Source organism: Euprymna scolopes, chromosome 7, assembly GCF_053919585.1.
Source record: "Euprymna scolopes isolate OS-2025 chromosome 7, ASM5391958v1, whole genome shotgun sequence".
In the NCBI taxonomy this organism is placed as follows: Eukaryota; Metazoa; Mollusca; class Cephalopoda; order Sepiida; family Sepiolidae; genus Euprymna; species Euprymna scolopes.
Genome location: NC_136488.1, coordinates 7,466,247 through 7,490,249, shown reverse-complemented (window position 1 = coordinate 7,490,249; position 24,003 = coordinate 7,466,247).

Sequence of the window (24,003 nt, the reverse complement as noted above, 5' to 3'; positions counted from 1 at the left end):
GTATGTATATATGTGGTGCATGCCTGTGTTCATACAAATAATCAGGCAATATCTAATAAGACGAGAGAAGCAAGGGTGTTAAAGTTCTAAAAATTCCAACATTTAACCTGAAAATTATTTCTGATGGTAATGTTGTATTTTGTATTCTTTGTCTTTATTATGAATAAGGTTGATTAGATTATTGGCAATAGTGTGTGTGTGCATTCAAAAACATCGGGCCTGAAATTGATAATACAAGTTTCGTTTGTATCTTTCGCCTTTCAATAATTGATAACGCCCATTTATTTTTATGGCCATTTATTTTGCTTACCACCATTTTAGACCGTCTTAAGATTATTATGAAAGTTTTTGTCTATCTGAATATTTATGCCCACGTCACCCGTCACTGACTCATTTTTGACATATCATTTTTAGCACGATACAATCAAAGAAAAAAGAAGGTTTCTAATACATAATGTGATAGGATATTATTATAAAATAATTTGTGCACCGGTCATTATGTCATGATCTTGTTCGTAAAGACAACTTAATTTGTCAAATAATTATAAGTTTGAAGTAAAAGTCTTGTTGGCTTTCCAATCTTTTGTTTTTACGTACATTTATGTTTATTGGTCAAGTTAAGTAATGTAATGGAATAATTAGTCGATTACATTTAAGTTCAAACGTACGAGGTTCATTCAATAAGTTTCATCACGTTTTTCTTATTTCTTAGTTTTATTGATAGTATGCACATGAAACCCTACTTCTCTTCTAAGTAAACGCCGCCAGCTGTAATGCACTTGTTGTACCGTTCCAACAACTTCTTGAAGGCCTCAAGGAAGTCCTTTTGTGTGCGCGTGTCAATGACCCTCGTCACAGAATCCTTAATCCCCTCAATTGTCTTATAATGATAACCTTTAAAGTATTCCCTAGGCTAAGGAGATAAGTACAGGTCATAGGGAGCAACGTCTAGACTTATAGGGATAGTGATGAACTGTCTTGATGCTCATCTTGGTCAAATAGCCTGTGACAACGATAGATCTTCTCTGAGCATCCTTGAGACACACTTAGCAAAAATCTTTCGCATCTTCAGTTCCTCGCGAATAATTGTGTGTACAGTTTCTACACTTACATCAAACTGTCAACTTCATGTCTCTATAGACACAGAACGGTCAGTATCTCTGAAATTATTTATTTGGCCAATTATATCGGTTGTTCTGACACCCTTACTCCTTCCACACATCACATCATTCTTCACAGACACCCTGTGCATTGAATCGCTTATGCCACTCAAAACTGATGCACGATTCATGCAAAATATTCCAAAGGAAGTCCGAAGCCTTCTATATATTTCTGCGGCAGTTTTCATGTTAAAAATATAATTTACTTGAATATCTGTGACAATTAGACTTACATAGGGTGTATTTCAATTTCTGATGTAGCTGTTCATTTGAATCTGAAATCATAAAAATTGATCAGTCATCTCATGATATATTGCAAAGACATACTGCATTTTTAAGGGAATACAATTTTAAACGTCTTTACAAATGTCTGAGAACTTATTGAAAGGATCCTGTATTTTGAGTATTTCATAATACGTAACTTTCATTACATGCTAATCGGCGATGCTTATATTGTAATTACCATTTCTTGTTGGCTTATTACGCTGACATTGGTTGAATAATTTTCGCTCCAGTCAAACTTAACATCGCATTTTTAATGCAATTTAAACAAGTTGAATAGATGTGATATAACAAGATGTGCATCCTCTTTACAACAAATGTTATTTATGTTGTCTTATTACCCTTAGTCCTTTCTTGCGTTGTTATAACATCTCAAATTAGTGGCTGCCTAAGAAAAGGGGTGCACAGTTTAACAAGGTTAATTTTTTTTTTACAAAACACAGACAACTAAAACTACGACACATTCTGCAAATACAAGTTCAACTCTTGTTTGGACCTCTACACTCCAATACCCTACGTCTTCTATCGAAATCAGTTAATGTCAGCCTATCTCGATCTTCTCAGAGCCACGGCTTGCGTTCTACCGTCGATTGCTTACACGCTAATGTTCACGTACTACATACTATCGAAACCGTGTTCCTACGTTTATGTCATCTCAACTCGGTCACCTAAATCTCCCTCGCGCTGATCTAAGCCACATCCTGTTTTCGATTGTGTCTGATTTAAACTGTTCTTAAACATAAACTGTCGCCAAGCATATTCAGTCCTTAACCATAAATTGTCTTCAACCATAAACTGTCATCAACCTTAAACTGTCATGAACAACTTTCCCAATCATTAATCGTCCTTAATCATAAACTGCCCCCAATCATGTATTGCCCTCAACCATAAATTTTCCTCAACTATAAACTGTTACCAACCGTCGTAAACCTTGTTTTAAATTCTGTTAAATTCTTTAAATTTCTGGTTTAATTTCTGTTTTTTTTTATGTTGTATGTATTTCATTAGATGTGTATTCCTTTTATAAAATGTTAAAATTCATTCCAAAACATAACGATACAAGATGACATTTTTGGTTAACAGCTTAATCGCTAAATGTTATCAAAATAGAAGCTCGATTTGCATAAAATACCCGTGTTAAACTTCTCCCATTCAAAATTCTGTAAGTAAATCGTTTGATATTTAATTTTTTTTATAAATATCATGAAAATCTTTCAATGTTGTTTTTCTTGTTAAAAATGAATTTCCGTTAATGCATTTTTTTCTGGTACTTAGTAAATACTGCAACTTTCTGAACTTATAATCGACTCCGAGTTTCTTTATTTTCGTTGTGTAAAAAGGTATTATTAGAGCTCTGCAATGTTATCTAACTGAACACTATAGACAAATAAAATTTACCATTTCAGGAGCTTATATGTAAACAGCCTTAGATACTTAGTGAAAAAAAATAAAACACGAAAAATTAGTTTTCCATATAAATTCAACGTAAAATGATAACGCCTTTCAGACGAGAAAGTTATATCGATCTGTAAGGAATTTCTTTTTATTTAAATATTTGTCATTTTACTGTTGCCTATCAGCATTTTAGCGATAAAAACACGCATCCTACTGCTTATACTCAGTTATAAATAAAAGATAAAATGAATAAATGTGTTTTTCATGATTATGCCTGTTTAGTCATTTAAAATGTTGTGCGGAGTTTGAACCAGACGTAACTAAATGGCCTCTCGACTTTACTCGGAACATGACGTCAACTGCCGGTTTTCGCCGAGCATGACCGAATATCATACCATAATAATACTTCCCAAAGAAACTACCGAAGAAAACATATAATAAATATATACAAAATACACACACACATACACATATATATTATATATATATAACTCAAAAATAAAAAGGAAAAATAACTTACAATAACACGTTCTGATTTATTTTTGTAACGTCCAATGTGCAGTAAATCCTAAGAACATCAATCTTGAAGAACAGTTGGAAATGATTTATATACCAGACATTACGATCATGTAATCCCTGCAGCCACCTAGCTGTAAAATGTTGCTGTGAAACCTTACATGGTTATATGGAATATGGCAGAGAAAGTTGCAACCTTGGTTGAAGTGGATGCCCCTCATGATGGAGGTCTGAACGTTGCTGAAAGGGGAAAACAGACCAAATACCAAGGTATCATGTATGGTATGAAAAGAAACTGGAATCCTAGAGATAAATCAATTATACCAGTTATCATAGGTGCTACAGGGCTTATGAAGAAGAACCTGAAGTTCTACCAAACTAATATTCCTGGTACACCAAATGCAAAAGAGATCCAGACGATTGCACTTAAGGGAACAACGAGGATACTAAAAATAGCTCTCGGTTGGCTTCAATAAAAAGCAGGGTAATGTTGGCAACTGGTTTATCTGCCCCATTCCAAGTGTTACAATCTTTAAAGGATGAAAATTAAAAAAAAAGTAACACATTCAAATTCTGCACGAGCACTAAATGTATTAAAACTCATTCTAAATTAAACTTTTTTAATAGCTCTGAACACTCAGAATGACCCGTGACTGGGGAATCATCAAGCTAACACAGACTCTAAATTTTTAAATAATTGCTGGGTTGTTTATTTATTTTTAACGTATCCATACATAATCGACTAAAAGGTACAATTTAATTTTGTTGGAATCAGAGAGCAAATTTGTTTTGCTTTTTAATTTTAAAATATTTTAAGTTTTTTTCCATTTATATTATGTATGAATGTCTTTTCATAAAATCATTGTTAGATTTTCATTTTAAGTTTTCAGTGTTGCCAGAACCAAAATGATATTAATAACATATTAATTATTTCAGAGAATATGGTGACCAAACATCAGCCAAGGTCAAAGCGGCGCCAGATAACTAACTTGTTTGGGCGTTTATAAATCATTTAATGTTAAGCCGGGAACTCTCGGTGATGCATCATACTGATATTTTGCAGATGCGTGTGAAACAAGTTATAACATTTCAAATAACATTGATAAGGAGATAGAAAATTAAACCCTAAACTATTTGCTTTGCTTGCCATTATTTCACAATAAAACAATACAGCAGATTACAAAATAACAGGTTATTCAATAAATACAGTATTTTCTGCAAATAAGTATTTTGTTCTAAGCAAAGAGTTTTCCAATAAATACACTTTGTTTTATGTTTATCGGCATAGCAAAATTATGAGAATTATTTTTAGCATAGAAATCAAGGCTAATTTTTCTTATACACCAAATGCTTGTTTACCGATACCTGCTGTTGATTATACGTCTCACCACTAATATATATATATATATATATATATATATATAGTGCAATATGATAATTTTATAAGATTTAAAGTGTCGAATTTTCTCAGTTAGTTATTTATTACTTTTAAAAGGTAATCGTAACAATATTGTTTCGTATTGCGACTAACAAGTATGCAAAATTATGTTATTGCTGCATATTTAATCATGTACTCATCAGATGTTTAACTTAAAAGCTTAGAAAAACACAATTATGGACAACTTAGTGTGTTCATGTAACCGATATGCCTTTCCATCTTGTTGGTTGGTTGTTTTTGTTTTACGGCATACCAACCCTTTTCGGGTTATTTAATGCCGAATCCAAAGATTTTGAAGAATTTGTTTTTAATAGAATATATTTGTTGTTTTCACGTCGGTTACAATTTAACCCATAGTTGGGACCCTAACAGGTACTACCACTCCGGATCATAGTGGACCTGGGAGCAATGGTAATGAAAGGTTGGCTCCACACTCCCCAAAGCCCATAAGCTGGGTCCTCACCACTGGATATAGTTTAAGGTCATATCCAGGGCCCTCATTGATGGACTTTTACCCTCTGCAGGAGGGCAGTCGGCGTATTCTAATGCCCCACCGACAGGGCCGCCTTTCCATCTTGTTTCGAAGATTATGGTCATACTTAGTACTATCCTGACAATGTTCTTAAGTTTATGACGTAATTGTACTTTTACCTTTCAATGACAAGGGGAACCAAAAAGCACTGGTTTGCTTAATTACTTTTATTTTGCGTTCGTTTGAATTGTTAAAACAAAAATCAAATCCTTGTTATATTTTAGGATATGCTAAACTCCTTATTTTCTTAGGCTATCCAACTATATTAAGATTATATATTTCCAAATTATGTTTTTGAATTTATCCGCAAATTGATACATGTTCAAAGTTCATTCACTGTCGTTCAATCTGTTGTATAGATTTGTAACAGACTCGCAAGTGAATTTCAAGTTACCAATCTTATACAGATTTGGTGCAAGTTCGTAATTGAATCCTCTTCTACTAATCTGTTGTAGATTAATCGGGATTTCGTACACGAATTTTTGTCGTCTATCTAATATAGATTCGATGTGTGCTCTTTTACGAATTCTTAGTTGCCTACACGAGGAGATATAATCAATATAAAATAATGAGAATAAACACAAAGCGTAAGTTATAACAAGTTTACTGTATTACATTATATTGCAACAAATAAGCCATAAGCACTCTAACGAATCTTGAATGCCGTAGTATCAAGTGTCCCGCTTTCTGGCGTCTTTTATGAACTGATTAATTCATTCTCAGTTGTGCGTCAGGATCCCCCACTTAATCACAAATTGATCTTACAGAAGGCAGGTTCAAGTTAAGAATAATCTGTTTGATATTAATATTGGTAGAGATTAAATCTATTCCCTAGCATTTAAAAATATGCATAATTGTATGCGAGTTATATATTGCTATTTTACCTAAAAGAACACGTGAAAATTCCACAGTTGTATATTTTATCTGATGTATATTTCTACGTAAATATATGCCCATTTTTAAAATTTCATTTTCACCAAAAACGAGGCACGTTGCCACTTTGATGTAGGGGGTTACTAACAGGGACATAAGCTACAGGGGTTATATGTAGGGAGGTGGGAAGCAAGATGTCGGTTCACGTTACACGTTTTATTTATGAATGGCATAAATCACAATATTATTGAATTGCTTATGTTCAAGAAGAAACATGCTTCAGTACTCAATGTTAAAGTGGCCCTGTCGGTGGGGCATTAGAATACGCCGACTTCCCCCCTGCAGAGGGTAAAAGTCCATCAATGGGAGTCCTGGATATGACGTTAAACTATATTCATTGGTGAGGCCCCAGCTTGTGGGCTTTGGGGAGTGTGGAGCCACTTTTTAATTACCATTGCTCCCAGGTCCACTCTGACCCGGAGTGGTAGTACCTGTTAGGGACCCAACTATGGGTTAAATTGAAACCAACGTGAAAACAACAAATATATTCTATTAAAAACAAATTCTTCAAAATCTTTGGATTCGGCATTAAATAACACGGAAAAAGTTGATATGCCGTAAAACAACCGACCAACCATCATTGTTAAAGTAGTTACATAATATATCATGTTAGAGAGGTAAATATCAAAAAGTCTTACAGTAGTTCGGGATATATTCTTACTTGTTAGACGTCCGTAAAGAATGTAAACACCACGATATTACATACCATCTTTGAACAAAACATCTGCCACTATTTGCTCATAGAAAGACGATTTAGAAAGTGAAATTTAGTTCAAGTTTCACGTTCGACAGAATAGATATCTCTTATTTATCATCCCATCTTCAGCGATTAAAAATTGGTTTCGGGTGGCATGGACTTTGCTTATAATTATAGAGATTAAAACTATAGTTATTTATCATAGCCGATGGCTTTGATATCAATATATCTTTAAATAAAATTAAATGATATATTAATGTATATATTAGCGTAGGCACCGCCAAAAATGGCCGCAAAATCAAGTTGTTGTTGTTTTTTAAAACTAAATTACATTTATTAAAATCCATTATTTCTGAGTAACTTTTTTTTCCAGAAAGATAAAACCCTGAATTTTATCATATAGAAAACAGAATAATGTAAAACTTTTTCTACTATTTTTAATTCAATTTTAAATGTTAAATTTTCCCAAAAAGTTAACAATTGACATTTTTTGTCTTGCACAAAAAACGTACTTAAATATTTAAAAAAAAGGGGTTTTGAAATAATTAATTAATTTATTTATTGTCTAACTAAGATTTAGGATGATTTTCTAAGAGAATATGCAAAAATATTATAATATAATTACCTGAATTTCAAATAATTCCACTTATTCTTATAGGTAACCAGATATTTCGCGTCGACGTAGAGTTCAGATCGACTCTGTTTACGTTTTCGTTTGATGATAAGAAAACTATGGAAGACCAAACAGGCCAAAAAAACTTATTTTTCAGTGACGAAAATTTCAATGTATTATTAACGCTGAGGCTGGCCAGTACCAGATGGGTGACCATTTGTATGAGTTTGGTTTTTAATGTGTATGTTGTGGGGGCCAGGCTCCCCAAAATGGGGGGGGCAATTTAAAGCAGAATAAAAAAAATTATTTCAGCGCGTTTGGTCCACCGTAGTCGAAAGGCGGCAAACGTTTTCAAACGGGATCGAAAAAAATGATGCTATTTTTAACACAAAGGGCACAATATTTATCGAATTTTTTTTTTGTATCGATTATTCAAAGCATGCCCTGTTTAATAATGGTCATGCATTATTCGGCTCGCTAAAAAACAATTGTTAATTTATTTATCAAATATTTTAAAATGGCTTTTTTCGTATAAATATTAATTTTTTTTTTTGTTTTGCTTAACTTAAAGTAATTATTTTACTTAACATATTCACCGAATTTCACACTTCAAAACTCAAAAGCGGGATAATTAAACACAATCGAAGTTCTGATATTCACACGTCAAAATAAGGTATGCAAACAATTTTTTTTAATCTATAATTCTGTCCCTTACAACAACACAATATGTTTTGTTCAGTTTCAGGTGATTATTTTAAGCATATTTGTTCCCACTTCAAAACAAGGGGGGTTTTGTAAGCATATATATATATATATATATATATATATATATATATATATATATATAAATATCGTTCATGAAAAATAAGTACACTGTTATAAAGTTCATTCTTCTCCTTATAATCGCTGAAAATTTCGTATTGATCGGATAATTACCTGATTTTTGGTAGATTTTTAAAAAGACGGTCCGTCAAAAAGTACTGACCTGCCCCCCCCCCCAGTTTTGGCGGTGCCTATATTAGCGACATAAATCGATAATTATTCACATAATATATGATAACATCGATAATGATAGTGTATCAATATAAAATGTGCAATCTACTATGAAAATTAATATATTTTTTAATTAGTTCATTGTTTCAAGCCGAAAAATCGATGAAGCGAGCCACATATTGCTAACTGATGTATAACGTGTAACCCTTCGGAATTATAACTAATAATCAATATCTAATGTATTTAATTAGAACTAATTTAAGATTCAGTTTTTTTTTCATCTATCAAGGCAATACTGTGTAAGCATGAACGAAATAACCACGTGACAGGCGGTAATGATCTGCACGGAGTGTGTAATAATGCATTTAAAACAGTAAAACTGAGGAGAAATACGCTATAGAATTTTGATTAAAATAGGGAATTGAAAATCCAATTATACATCAATGTAAAATCGTAAGCAAATCACGTTCATAAATTCGTCATGCGATAAATTAAACATCGACACAAAGCGAAAGAAGCAGATTTATGCCACACTACAGAAAACGTGTTTTTTGCATTTTCTCCCTTAAAAACAGTGTCACTTTGAAGTAGGCTGTAACTATTTGGAAGCTAATTCAGCAGCTAGATGTCTGTTCACTTCAAGTTCTGTCAGTACAGTCAGAGAAGCAGGAACCCAGAAGAGAATTCCAAATTTAGTATCTCTAGGGAAGACACTGTTAGATTAGAAGGCTTTCTTAGATCAAGTGATCTCTACTTTGTAGGGGTGAGATTTTGCTGCTTGTCGGGTGTGTCGGTGGTATTTACTTTTAGGGAGTACAAGGGACTGTAGTCCAAGGAGCACTTATAAAAAATAATAATGTAGGGAAATTGAAAAGTCTAATACTTATGTTTGAACGCATTGAAAACAATATTGATTATTCAAGTATGACAGACGAAAGAGTATTTTTCTATAATCAGCATCATTTATAGAGATGCGTTTATTTATCGGGGAGAAGATGCACCAATGTATTTCAGCAATGGCAATTATATTTAGAGCTAAAGTAACAGAGCAAATGACAGACTGACTGGCATGGGAAAGGGAAGAGAGTTGGACACTAATATGCATAACAGATTATGCAAAATTAAAGCATCAAATACAAAAGGAGAGAACAGCAACCTGGAGAGGGATCTTTTTTATTTTTATCCTGGAAAAGCAAACATCACTCCATGTACGATTAAAAAACAGCGATATAAAAGCCTGAAATTGTTCTCCACAAGAGAACTGAACTACATATCTTCAAAAATAACAGCTCTTTTGGTGAACAACAGATGCCCTCTGGAAAACCTAATAAAAACTCCCACAATAGACCTACTCCAACAACAACCACCAAATTGACCATCAGAACCCATCCAACTGTCCCAGCACATGCCCAGCTCTCCTGGAACTCCTATGCCACTGGAGTCTCTGGCTGACATTACACCTGCCTTCACAAACTCTCTGCTGGAAACCCCAGAAACACCAACACGGGAATCTACATCCCCTAACAGGATACCATCACCTGCATCACCACCACAATCACTCAGACAACCACCACCATCAGTTGTACTCCCAGAAGCAGATGATGAACAGTTAGCTTTGGAGGAGGAGCTCATCAACACAATTGAGGAGGTGAGGTGTATAAGAATGAAGGTCGGACCACGTTTTTCCAAGATCTAAGCTGTTGGAAGAGGAAGGATTTTATAACCACTTAACATCGCTCTCAAGAGGCTAATACCAACAACAGTAAAGCCCACACAACTCGACCATACCACATATGCAGATGGACTCTACATCGACAGAAAAATTAAGCCTCTAACATTCAAATACAACCATCGAATAGTTCCCATAGACTCTAGACAAATACCTCATTGGAAGATCAAGCTCCAGAAACAATTTACGCGATGGTTCACTTCTTTATAATTATTCTAAAATTTTGCCAATCGCATAAAGATATATATATATATATATATATATATATATATATATATATATATATATATATATATATATATATATATATAAACAAACGTAAATGTCCGATACTCGTTTAAAATAAAACTATGCATTTTAACCTTCCATTCATTGGGTCAATGAAACGAACGAAAATTATTCCCATTGAATGTGACATTATAAATGAAGCGATACGCTACTTAATAAAAAGAAAATAGAAACGTTGGTATTCAATTTATCGTGCCAACCATTGAACTGACAGTCAATTAGCTGTATTAATAAAAACCAATTCCCTTGAAGACAATATATCCATCAATCAACAGCAACGTATGTAGAACGTTTAATTCCCGGCGGAGTCATTTCCGGCAATGGGAAGTTCCGCGACACAAGTGGAAATTGCAGTTCTGATATGAATGTTTCATTTCATAAGAGTCGGTTCTCTAAGCACATTGGTACAGAAACCCGCTTTCTGCATTTACGGTGATCACGAATAGCTGTCCCAGAACATTAGTTTAACAATCATCTTTTCACCCATTAAAATTCTTGATGTTATCTCAAAAAGACGAACCTTTTGTGTTGTGAGAGATATTTCTGTTGAGAGAGAATTTAAAATTCATATTTACAATATCTTCGCTGAGATAAATAATATTTTTAATATGAGATCTAGTGAATAGAAAATTTCAGCATCTGTTGTATATTGTGTAAATTTAATCGACTGAAATGTTATTACTAAAATACTTTATTTTATACGTTTACCTGATTTGTAAATTTAAAATTATCATAAAATGTAAGACGTAGTAAGAATCAAATTATATACATGAATAATAAAGTTATATACAGTTTTATAAGTTGGGTTGACCAAAATACGTACTTTCATATATCGTAATTGTCTGTATTTTTGAGATGAGGTGTTTTCATTGATTGAGATTGTCGGACTGACTTCCTCGTCTTGGTTGTTATAGTAACAACGTTTCGGTCGTTTTGCCCTCCGACCTTCATCAGGTGTTTTGCATCGAACTGGGGAACCGTTTGTTAGGAGTCTCGAACCCAACCCTTTATTATTATTACGGTACCGTGTTCGGACTCCAGCTAGGCTCTGAGACATAGTTGCTGATTCTCTGTTTTGAATGTTACTTTTCACTGCCTTCGTTCAGGATTGAACTCAGCACATTTGGGTAACTGTAAACTTTGATACAACGTCTGGGACCACTCGGCCATATGTCAGTAGGACAATTCTTAGTTGTTTTTTTTAAATGTTAAACCTATGTTGTTATTCAAGGTTTTCTCTCTCTATCAGAGGTGTCCAAATTGCATTCAGCTCTATGCTTGGTTTGCTCAGTAGGTTGTTATGTCCGAGCATGTGAGCTGTTTCTTTAAGCTTTCTCACTTTCCAGTGGGTGTCTGTTTTTTATTTTTACTTCATCCCATAGGGGGCGATGGTCCCCCCTCTCCATCCAGACGATTTTTCCGTTTTCCCTTTAGTTACCGCTTTTCGGTGTTCTTCCACCCTTACTTTAAGGGGGGGATGTTTCACCCTTGTAAACCTTTCTGCAACTGCATGGGATGAAGTATATGCAGTTCTTCGTCATGCGGGGCTTCTTCGTCCATGCGGGGCTTCATTCGAACCAGGTGTCGTTTGAGTGTTGACTCGCTCTTGAATACCGTCCTGATGTTGTAGGGGGCACACATTCTCTGAATCTTTTCAAAGATGCCTCGTATGTATGGTAGGCAGACCGTTGGAGGTTTTTGGGTTTCATTCTCCTCTCTTATACTATTAGCACGTCTGGTTGATAGTATGCTATCGGGGTAGTTGTTACGACGGAGGGTATTCTTTAACCTGACCATTTCTCGGTGGTATGTAATGGTGTCGCTTCTTATTGTCTCTGCTCGATGTTGTAATCAGCGTGCGAGTCCATGTTTGATACTTTATGGGTGATGGGAGTTGAAGTTAAGGTATTGCCCGGTGAAGGTAGGCTTGCGATATACGGATGTCTTAAACCCATGCTCTGTGCGTGATATGAGTATATCAAGGAAGCCCAGTTGGTTATCTCTTTCTTTCTCCATTGTGAACTGTATCGATGGTCTTATGTAGTTCACATGGTCTAGGAGAGCCGGGATGTCTTCCTGATGGGGCTAGAGTATGAAGGTGTCATCAACGTATCTTAGCCACATGGTTGGCTTTAAGGGAGCTGAACCTAAGGAGTCCGAACACGGTACCCCTGTAATAATAAAGGGTTGGGTTCGAGACACCTAACAAACGGTTCCCCAGTTCGATACAAAGTACCTGATGAAGGCCGGAGGGCAAAACGGACGAAACGTTGTGACTATAACAACCAAGATGAGGAAGTCAGTCCGACAATCTCAATCAATCATCATTATTATTATTACATGCAAGTATTTATTTAGCTGATGTGTTGTTATTCTTAAGTACAATCTCAATCAAAGTACTTTCATACGTTTACTTGATTTTTAAGTTACATTGAAATACTAGATCCAGAAACCAAGTAAAATATATGCATAAAAGCTAAGTTAATATCGATCGTTTACTTTTAGAAAAATAAATCCCAAGTTTCTCCGTTGTTAAACTGAGAAATAAGTACACAAGTAAGCGATGGCCGTTTTACACCATCAACGCTCTGATCCCCATCTGGCATCAATTGTAATGGATGGCTCTCGCCTAGGAGAAGCTCAATGTTTTGACAAGCTTCTGGGTTTGCCCTTTACTCCTGATCTGAAATGGAACACGTACATGAAGTCTGTTGCCAGGGTCGCTGGAAAGATGGTGGGTTCCTTCTACCGCTCCAGAAGATATCTCACTACTGATCCAATTCTCTATCTATATAAAAGCCAAGTACGCCCAAGGACGGAATGCTGCTGCCATATCTGGGCAGGAGCTGCTAAAACAGTCTATCCTGCTTTGACAGAGTACAAAGTAGACTTCGTGGCTTAATGGGGGATGTCCTTTTCTCTTCCCTGCAACCTCTCTCCCACAGAAGAGACGTTGCGAGCCTGTCTTTGTTTTATCGTTATTTCCATAGCAAGTGCTCGTCTGAGCTCCAATCTCTGGTCCTCCCTCGCCAATCCTTTACGAAAAACACCCGTCTAGCTGAAGCCACTGTACAAATGTTTTCCCCACTCTTTATCTGTGCCTAAATCAAAACGTAGATTCCATGAACACAGCTTCTTTCTTAGAACAGCACGCCAGTGGAACTCTGTTCAGGCTGCCTGTTTCCCACCTGAATACAACTTGGATGCCTTCAAATCCAACGTAAACAAATTCCTGATGAACCGGCACTTAAGTAGACACTTTATAAAATAACAACACTAACGTACAATGTACTGTACATGCAATAACCCTTATCCCTGAGTGGCTTCCGGGCCTTGATAAGTGGTGACTCCCTTTAACAAAAAATTATAACTGATGTGTAGTAGTAAAACATCAGTACCCTCAGTTTCAAAGGAAACACAAATGGAGATCATTTTCTGCTTATCTGTGTTAGACTCGCTATAGTCTTTTCAAATTATTTCCGGAAAGACATATAAACAGAGGTCAAAGAGATTCTGCCATAGACGGCCAGAAACGGGTCGACTTTTTGTTGTATTTAAAACCGACGGTGTCTGTATTTTATGATCTTCTGTAGCACATATAGTTAAATATTACGTTCTTATATTGATATTTTATTTACAATCGAGCAGTTTGCTGGAAAGCATTTATACTAACCTTACATGGATATATCTATCTATCTATCTATCTATCTATCTATATATATATATATATATATATATATATATATAGAGAGAGAGAGAGAGAGATTTTATTTCTTTTCTTTTTTTTCACTTGGTTCTTTATATGTTTATAAGTTTGTACTTATTTTTCATGTCAATTCTCTTCCCTTTTTTATTCTCCTATATTTAATAACTTTTTATCTCTTATACTTTTGATATTTATCATATTTTATTATTACTGTATATTTCTTATTGTTTTAAATGTTGTTATCCCATACTCTTTTGCATATATTCCCTTTATTCTACCATCTGTCTATCATATATCTTATTCAATTTCTATATCGTATCCCTTGTAATTTGTCCCCTCACATTTATTATCTCACTATTATTTCTAATGATTTAAATTCTGTTTTTAATACTGTTATAATTTCAGATAAACATTCTGAAATACATTATAATAGCCTATTACATGTAAACTCCTTCCATTACTATAACCCATTGATGCATATGATTACATGAGAACCTATTCTCAATAAACTTGCCCTATATCTTCCCCAATATTTAATCACACAACATCTATGAAACCAAACATAATCGATATGCTATACAGCTACGTTTATTATTTAATAAAATCTGCAGTCCCCCTATACCATAAAGATAAATTTAGCTCCCTAACAGTATGAATATCTTGTTTCACTCCTAATGTAAGAATCACTAGACGTCGATTGCCTATTATGTTAGCTATCATATTTCTCTTTTTCTGATGAGAAACATTAGGCTTCCAAATATCATAGTAAAAGCGTTGATACTATTCTCCTCTTTTAACTCATATATATATATATATACTTTCTATTTGTTTTTATATCAGCAGTGATATGTTGCTAAACATTCATGAGCATGTTTGAATCAGATAGTTGCTAGCAACTAGAGACAACTTCCGATGTCTTTCGTATACGCTGTATTGCCTGTAGGCGTCTCTAGTTGTTATTAACTAGCTGACCGTAACATGCTCATTAATGTGTAGGCACGTATAAATACACGTTATGTAAAAATAAATTGAAAGTATATTGTGCCTTACTTCGATATTGAACACTATGTTATTAGCATCGTTAAACTTCATTAGTTTCTTTACCTCAAGTAAATATTAACCTTGTATCAGAGTGGCTGATATATATATATATATATATATATATATATATATATATATATATATATATATATATATAAAGAAATGGCAGAAACACTGGAGAAATACCTCCGATCTCTATTGGAATGGGGACAACAATGGATGGTAACCTTTTATGCTGCCGAGACTAAACTTGTTTCCTTCAATAATTTCAAGAAACCTCCCCTACCGCCAATAGCAATGGCCAATCACTCTTTATCTGAAAGTACATCTTTTTAACTCCTCGGCCTAACTTTCACGGGAAACATGAGTTGGAACAATTACATTGAGAACATTGCCAGGACCGCTGCGAAGAAGGTGGGTTCTCTCTACCGTGCTAGAACGCTATTAACGCCTGAAAGTATCTTATACCTCTATAAGGCCACCATTCGTCCATGTATGGAGTATTGTTGTCATATTTGGGCTGGTGTATCTGCTACTTGTCTCTCGCACCTTGACAAGGTTCAAAAGAGAGTCGCCAATCTGATAGGTCCTGAACTGTCAGCTAAACTTCAGCCTTTGTCGCATCGACGAAATGTTGCATCTCTCTGCCTGTTCTACAAGTACTTTAACGGTGAATGATCTGACGAACTGCAAGTACTTGTGCCCCCTCAACGTAAATAAACCCGACAAACCCGACAAGCAGCTAAATCCCACCCCTTCACAGTAGAGATCCCTAGATACAAGAGAACCTTTTACTCCAGTAGTTTCTTCCCCAGAACAGCTAGACTTTGGAATTCCCTTCCGGGTCCCTGCTTCTGATTGACATGCAGAAGTTCACGTGCAACGTGAACTGACATCTTGCTGCCGAACCTCCTACACAGTACCACTGATGCTTATGTACCTGATAGTAGCCCCCCTACAACAAAGTGGCAATGGGCTTTGTTTGGGGTGAAAATGTAAGAATATATATATATATATATATATATATATATATATATACTAGAAAAGATACTGACGCTTCGTGCGGGACTATGCTGCAGCTATGGTACATATTTTTTTATTACTCTGAGAGTTTAACTACTCAAGGAAAACCCTGTTGTATGGAAAAATTCACTGGGTTTTGATTTTTTGATGAACATAACGACCCATTTTTTTTTCATCATTAATCTTCAAGTCTCGCTTTCGTCTAATGGTTCCTTTGACTGTACTTGCTATAAGAGTCCTGGCTTTTCTCAGTACACTGAAGAAATTATCTTGAGTGCCTTTTTGATTATTTGTTGTCGATCATACATGGTCAAGCTCTTCCTTAATTTTATGGATCTCTGCATATCTGCATGGATCTAATTAGGTCTTGTTAAACTTTGTCTTCTTGGGACTGCCAGTTGAGGATGTGTGTATGCGGCAGTTTTCTCTTGTCGTATTCAATACTGTACGGGAAGTCCTCAACCATGCGAAATCCTCTTTTGTTAATGAATTCCGTTAGTTTTTTTAGCTTCTGTCTTAAGACCCTGGCAACTATAGTCGGCTGATCCTGAAGTTCTTCTCCTTGGAGAGAGTTTTCTGTCATTTCTGTCCACTATGGTTTTATCGTGAACATGCAGAAAAGGTTGGCTGTGCCCATCGATTATCATATGCCGTGGCCTCACTTTGGCGCTCAAACATGTATCGAGATCGTCTTGTGTAAGTTTTCAGAAATACTTCTTGTTGACCAATCTGTTCTGGATTCCCATCCTCCCTAAGAATTAAATCTTTCAAGCTCTCAAAGTATGTTCCTCCCACCTAAGGAACTGTCAACGTTCTGTTTCAATCATGCAATACTCATCCACCAGCCATCGTTGAAACAGCCTTCTGTACAGGAGAAAATAGTTTCGAAGCCGAGTCATCAAATAAAACTGCTGTTGGGTAAGTTTTCGCTAGTTGGATGCATTGATCTCGTAAAGTGAATAACAATAGGGGCAGAGTAACGGGTATATTAAAATACAATTGAGCGGATGTAGTTCGAAAATCTTTTTCAATTTATTATTTTTAAAACGCTGTCTTTGCGGCATCTTGTCTTTCCGGTGTGACAACATTGTGTCTTTCAAATTTTACTTCTTAATTCCTCTCCTTTGTCGTTTTCAGTTAACAAATGAACCTGTTATTCTCATGTAAAAATCATTTTTGGGTACAGACTTGAAACTTTACATATAGAGAACTCGGATCTGTGGAACAAATTTTATTTTCTTAGTTGGTAAGACGAAATGTTAAGAGCTTAAACTTGATAAAATTGAAATTTGCCAAGTGCTTCTCAAGGCATGCAAATATACATTTCTACATTAATTTCCGTTCATTTTTAAATTTAAGATCCACCTGTTAGTGGATCAGTCAATCCATTTGTAGGGATTAATCCCGTAAAAAAGTAAACCCCAAGTTTTCATTTTTGGTTTAATGCCAACATGATTGGGATGTTTGCTTTAGTCGACCAAACTATCACATAAAATAATAGAAGAAGCCTCAGCGATATGTGATAAATTGGCGAATCACAAAGTGTAAATTATTTTATAAAACAAACTCTTGCGATGATTACATCAGAGGGGAATCGACAAGCAAGGTAAGACAGAAATGTAAAATGGTTAAGATAAGCATTTTTACCGAATTAAACAGAAATTTCAAAACAGAAACTTCCCAACATTCCTTATTCTCGCAAGGAAAATGACCTAAACTGCGTATATATTATTATAACAAAAAATAATGCGCTTTTTCTAATTTTCATTGTGTGTATATTATAACTAGACCAATTGTTATGTCTCCGGCCAGTTAATGGCGACATTTTATATTCTAAACTTATTGATATGCTTTAAAATAAAAAATAAATTGGACAAAAACTTTAAATAGTGTAAATAGTTAAAGTATTTTCACTGTTTAAAGGCACCGGAATTTGAAAAACATAATTGTACAGAAGATGCATTGGTCACTTGAGTGTTACAAACATGGTTAATCCCATAAGATCTTTATACACCCCAAAACAAAATTGTTTGTAGTGTTATTATATTATAAAATATAGTTATTCTGTAGGTTCACGATATATCTACAGTGCTCATTGAAAGAGTTGAATCAGTTGTAGTTTGTTTATATTAAATATGAAATAATACAATAAAATAATAAAACGAAGCTAAACTTAAAAAAGTCCCATAAAATAAACTGCAATTCTTCACTTTTATCCGATACGTTGCACATTGGATGTAAGAAATATTTGAGGTTAGATGCTGATGAATGTAAAATCAAGTTCTAATTTTTATCTTTTTTAAACTTAAATCTATTCGAAAAAGAAACTTTAGAAAAGTGAAATGTTGTTTAGTATTAATGGCGAATAGAAACCAATACACATCTTTACATATGTTTATGTGTTTCGCATGTGTTACAAGGATGAAAGTAGAGGAGGAAATAAGGTCAGAACTTTTCTTAACTCTCAGCGTTTTACTTGTGCGACACATAAGGATTTTCTCCTTCACAACTTGCCTGCTCCCTCATTAAGAAGCAGTCGAATTTCTTTTTTATTTTTCTTCTTGTTCTAGCTCTTCTTTCTGATATGAACAAGATGTATTTGTCATGGGAAACGTCATATTCATATGAAGCCACTTCGAACCCAGAAATCGCCTAAATTAGCATTTATCATCTTATTTTCGTATTGTTTGTCGTATCGGACAGATTCCAGGTTCGATTACAAGTACGTCACTACAGAAGGCACGTAGGTGTTTATTGCTGTGAGTCTCTACAAAGTATAACCAGAGATTTGAACTGAAAGATACACAAATAGTCATATCTTATTTTCTCTAACCAGTTATCCATACTCAATTGTTACTTTGTGAATAATTATAGACGTTTTTATACACCACAAAACCAAAACAAAAAGAGTACCCTACAATCTTAAATAAAAATAGAAAATGTACCACAATAATGAGAAAGTGAAACAAGAAATAACGAATGAAAAAACAAGTGGTCATTCAAGTTAATAATAAAAACAGAATGAAACCAAAGACAACATTAAGATCGTGAGACATGACAGAAACAACTAATTAAAAACATGAAAGAAACCGGGAGGGACACAAATAAGAGAAGAGTTGGAAAATTGGACGACATCACTGATGGTGTTTAGTCTGGTTTGAATGTACCAACTCCCATTTATTTGTCTATCGGTCAATCGGGTTTTGTTTTTGTAAATCCTAGCGGATACTGGAAGAAATCGATCGCGTCTTGCGATTCGATATCCGTCATGATATCCTTCAATAAGCGACGAGTGATTTCCGCCCAGTGTGACGTCAAAGGCTGGTTGCCACCAAACTGTAATTCCTCAACGAGTTCGTTGCTCTTAACAAATTGGATTGCAGTGACTTTTACATTCGTTTCTATGTCCATTCCTCATTCGTTTTTATTTATTTTTTTTTAGTATTCGTTAATTTTATTTATAAGAGTTCAATATATCGCCATTTTTAGATTAATCTATTTACTCTTTTATTTACACGTGTATATACATCCGTTTATTATGTTACTTCTTTATTCTCACATCGTATATAAATACTAGATGGCTCGTGACATGTTGGGTCAACGTTTGAATATTAAACTTTTTCATCTTGTCTTTTACCTCCTCTTTTTACTTTGCATTTCACATGTGCCTTTTGCCTATAAGTTACTTAAACTAAATATTTTGTTGTTTCTTTTTGTGTTTAGTAGTAGTAGTAGTAGTAGTGTTACCACTTCCCTTTTATTCATTTAAAACACTGAAGAACTAAGCAATATAATTAATTTACACACATTGAACCTCATATATATATAATCTTCAGTTTTGCAATAATGTATTTATCTTACTATTTTTATATAAAATGTAAAAATACAAATATTGTAAAGTATTATTTACATAAAATATATAATTGCCTCATATATCCCTTATAAAAACTTCTCTGTTTTTTTTTGTTTTTTTTTTCACATGGAGGTCACCACTTATCAAGGCCCGAAGGCCACTCAGGGATAAGGATTATTGCGTGTACAGTAATCAATGAAATAGTATTATATTAATCATTAGTATTTGGGGTTTTGATAGAGTGTCTTGCTTAAGGGTGCTGTTCATCAGGAATTTGTTTATGTTGGACTTGGAGACATCCAAGTTGTAGTCAGGTGGGAAACAGGCACACGGAAGAAAGTTCTACAGGTGCGCACTTCTAAAAAATAAGCTTTGTTCATGAAATCTACGCTTTGATTTAGGAACAGATAAAAAGTGTGGAAAATTATTGATAGTGGTTTCAGCTAGACGGGTGTTTACTGTGAAAAACTGGGGAAAGGGACCAGTGATTGGAGCTCAGACGATCACTTGCCATGGAAATAACGATAAAACAAAGACGGGCTCGCAGCATCTCTTCAGTGGGAGAGAGGCTGCAGGGAAGAGAAAAGGGCATCCCCACTAAGCCACAAAGTCTACTTTGTACTCTGTCAAGGCAGGGTAGGTTGTTTTTAGCAGCTCCTGTCAAGATGTGGCAACAGTACTCCATCCTTGTACGTACTTGGCTTTTATACAGATAGAAAATTGCATCAGTAGTGAGATATCTTCTGGGGCGGTAGAAGGATCCTACCATTTCTCTAGCGACCTTGGCAACAGACTTGATGTGCGTGTTCCATTTTAGATCAGGAGTAAATGTCAAACCCAGAAGATTGTAAAAACATGAAGGTTCCCCAAGACGAGAGCCATCCACTTAAATTGATGCCATATGGGTATCTGAGCGGTAATGATGTAAACATAGGAGCTTGGTTTTAGATGCATTAAAAGTAACAGCCACCTCTTCCCCCACTTTACCACGCGCTCAAGATGAGAGGAGAGAAAATACGAGAGAACTTTGTCATTTACGGCCATGTGTTGCCATAGATGGTCGTTTCATCCGCATAGATGTCAACGAATGATTTAAGTATATAAATCATAATCATAATAAAATTAAATTTCAAAAACATAATCAGTTTGCTGAGTATTTTCACAATACTGGATATTGCTCTTCTACTTTTACGTACTGGGTAATCATTCTTCTGTGCATCACGGGTAAGTTGCTTATATGTGTTATGAATCAAGAAGTTGTCAATTACCTCAGCAAATCTAATTTAGTAACAAGCAATATGGATCTTGTCCTGCAGAATAAATAGTCGATATTCTGGCTGTAATATCACACGGGAAAAGTAAATCTTTTTATGGTGTTTGTCTATCTAGACCAATAGTTTTTGACGTATAAAAATTGACAGAGTTTGTCATAAAGGCTACTTCACAAGCTTGTTAGTAATAGGGAGATTTGAAACTACAGAGTTTGTGCAAAAGAGTTGCACGGAAATACTTTTATGACATATTAAAATAGTGCTTTATTTGACATCCTTTTATATACTCAATTTCTGATCAGTTAGAACTATCCATGTTTCACCGTTCCATTGATAAACGGAATAATTCTTATTCTCAGGTGGTCTTCATTGACATATTTGTTAAAATAAGAATAAAAAAAGTAACTTTGTCGTTTTCAAGTACAACGCAACCAAGTTTGTCTAAAGCCGTTCTTTTAAATAATCAGATTTAGCTTCATTTAAGACGTCGTTTCTATTACTTATGGCCATGTCTCAACGTCCGCCTCACAAACTCATTAACTTTCGTTTTCTAAAGGGCTTAAGAAATGGTGACGCATAAGTACACAAATAAATAGTTGTTTTAGTCTATACTTTTTTATTTACTTTTATTCCCTTTTTATTTTTGAGATGACGATTCAGAATTAAAACTATTTCAATTTTATTTGCCATTTATACATCTTCCTTTTCATTTTTAGAGCTACTTATTTTGTCGTTTTTAGTTTTTATGTTTTCATCTTTTTCATCAATTTAATACGTCTTCTGTTATCATTTTTAATTCATATCGTTTTTAATTTCTTTTTTATGAATTTTAATGAATGATTACTAAATACAAGTTTCATTGGAAAGAACATTTTATTGGTAAAACATGAAATGTTTCCTGGGAACTGAGTTACAATGGTTCTGTTAAAAATGACCAGTTATCCTCACTTATTTTAATCAACATTGCCTAGTTTCTCACTTATAACTTATATAAATAACAAGAAATAATTTCCTATATTACACTGTATTTTTTCCGTCCTTGGCTAATAAAGCCATACTTTCATAATCTGAAGTATTTTTTTTAAAAATGTTATGTTTCTTTCAGTCGAGAACACCTGTTCTGGAGAAGCTGCTTTTTTTCCAAATGAATGACTACCCTAGTGTTTAACCTAACCTCAGTAGGACATATATTAATAAAAAATAATTCGCTTCGAGGACCTAATTTATAGTGGTATTATAGTTTAAATAAAGACGTCGATATACTTTAGCGACGTGTCTATTCTCTAAAACATTCAACAGCTATTTTCTGTGGTACCAACAAATGTTGGTGATACTGCCGTTTGTGAGCATCGATCATCCATTTGTTATGAATCAGATAATATTTGTTGGCGTTAGTTTCCTTGATATCTTTCTAGTTAGAAAATATTCTAAAAAGCCTTCGAAAACTGATGAATGAAACACGTAACATTTTCCAAGACTTCAAATTGAAAATATTTCTGTGGAACTGGATTCGAATGTGGCACAACAGGCAAATGTAAACCACTTCGCAACCGTCATCTCCCTACTGACAATGCATCTTTTTTCAAGGAAGGGACATATTTCAATTAGTGTATTTCTCTTATATAAGCATCGAAAAAGAAGACAATCTTCTGCATTTTTTAGATGAGAATTCACATTTGAAACTATTCCAATTATTCAGTCGATTATATTTTTATATTTGATTTTTTTTTTTGTTTCGTTCAACAAAACCCTCAGTTGTCGTCATGTAAATTTTATTGAATTCTGCTATATTTACGTCGACATAAGAAGTTTGTACGGAATCGTTTATTTAACCCACAACGGTAGCTTGCTTTCGTCCCATCAGCATAGTATTTTAAATGTCTTAAATGATTTTTAGTTGATGCTCAGATTCGTCCGAACCTTTACCCTGCAGTAAAATTGTCACTTTAAATTTTTATTTCATCCATTGTGCCACGATTCTCTTTAGTATGTTCATTTATATTTTCGTTACGGACTGATAATTTATTTCGCTTTTTATTATTATTGACTCACATGGAGTTTTCACACGTCTTCAAAGATCTGATTGGAAACCTGTGGTGTTCTGTGGAAGCTGAGTGACAACAAGTCCCCTCAGACGTCCAACTATCTCCACCTCCTTAGCATTTGCAAATAAATTTGCGTCATCGCAACAGCCGCTTACCATTGATTTATCGCTGGCAAAAGCCATTGGTCTATACTGGAATTTGATTGCCACTAAGCCTCCCCAAGATCTCGGTTCTCTTCGTGCTTGTACCTCGGACGTCTGGCCAGCGCTCTCTCCTCGGTTTTTCCATCCTCGTTGACCCTTCTCAGCACTTTGGTATAACTTTTCGGGGAGCGGTAATGAGACAGTGGTAGGGGATGAGTGATAGGGGTGTAGAACTAGTAGATTCAGTGTTCATTGTTCTTCATTCCCTGTAACACTTCTTCATTATATTGTAAACTTGTATTATTCTCCGCGGTCAAGGGTTTTCCTTAATATTTCAGCCGTTTT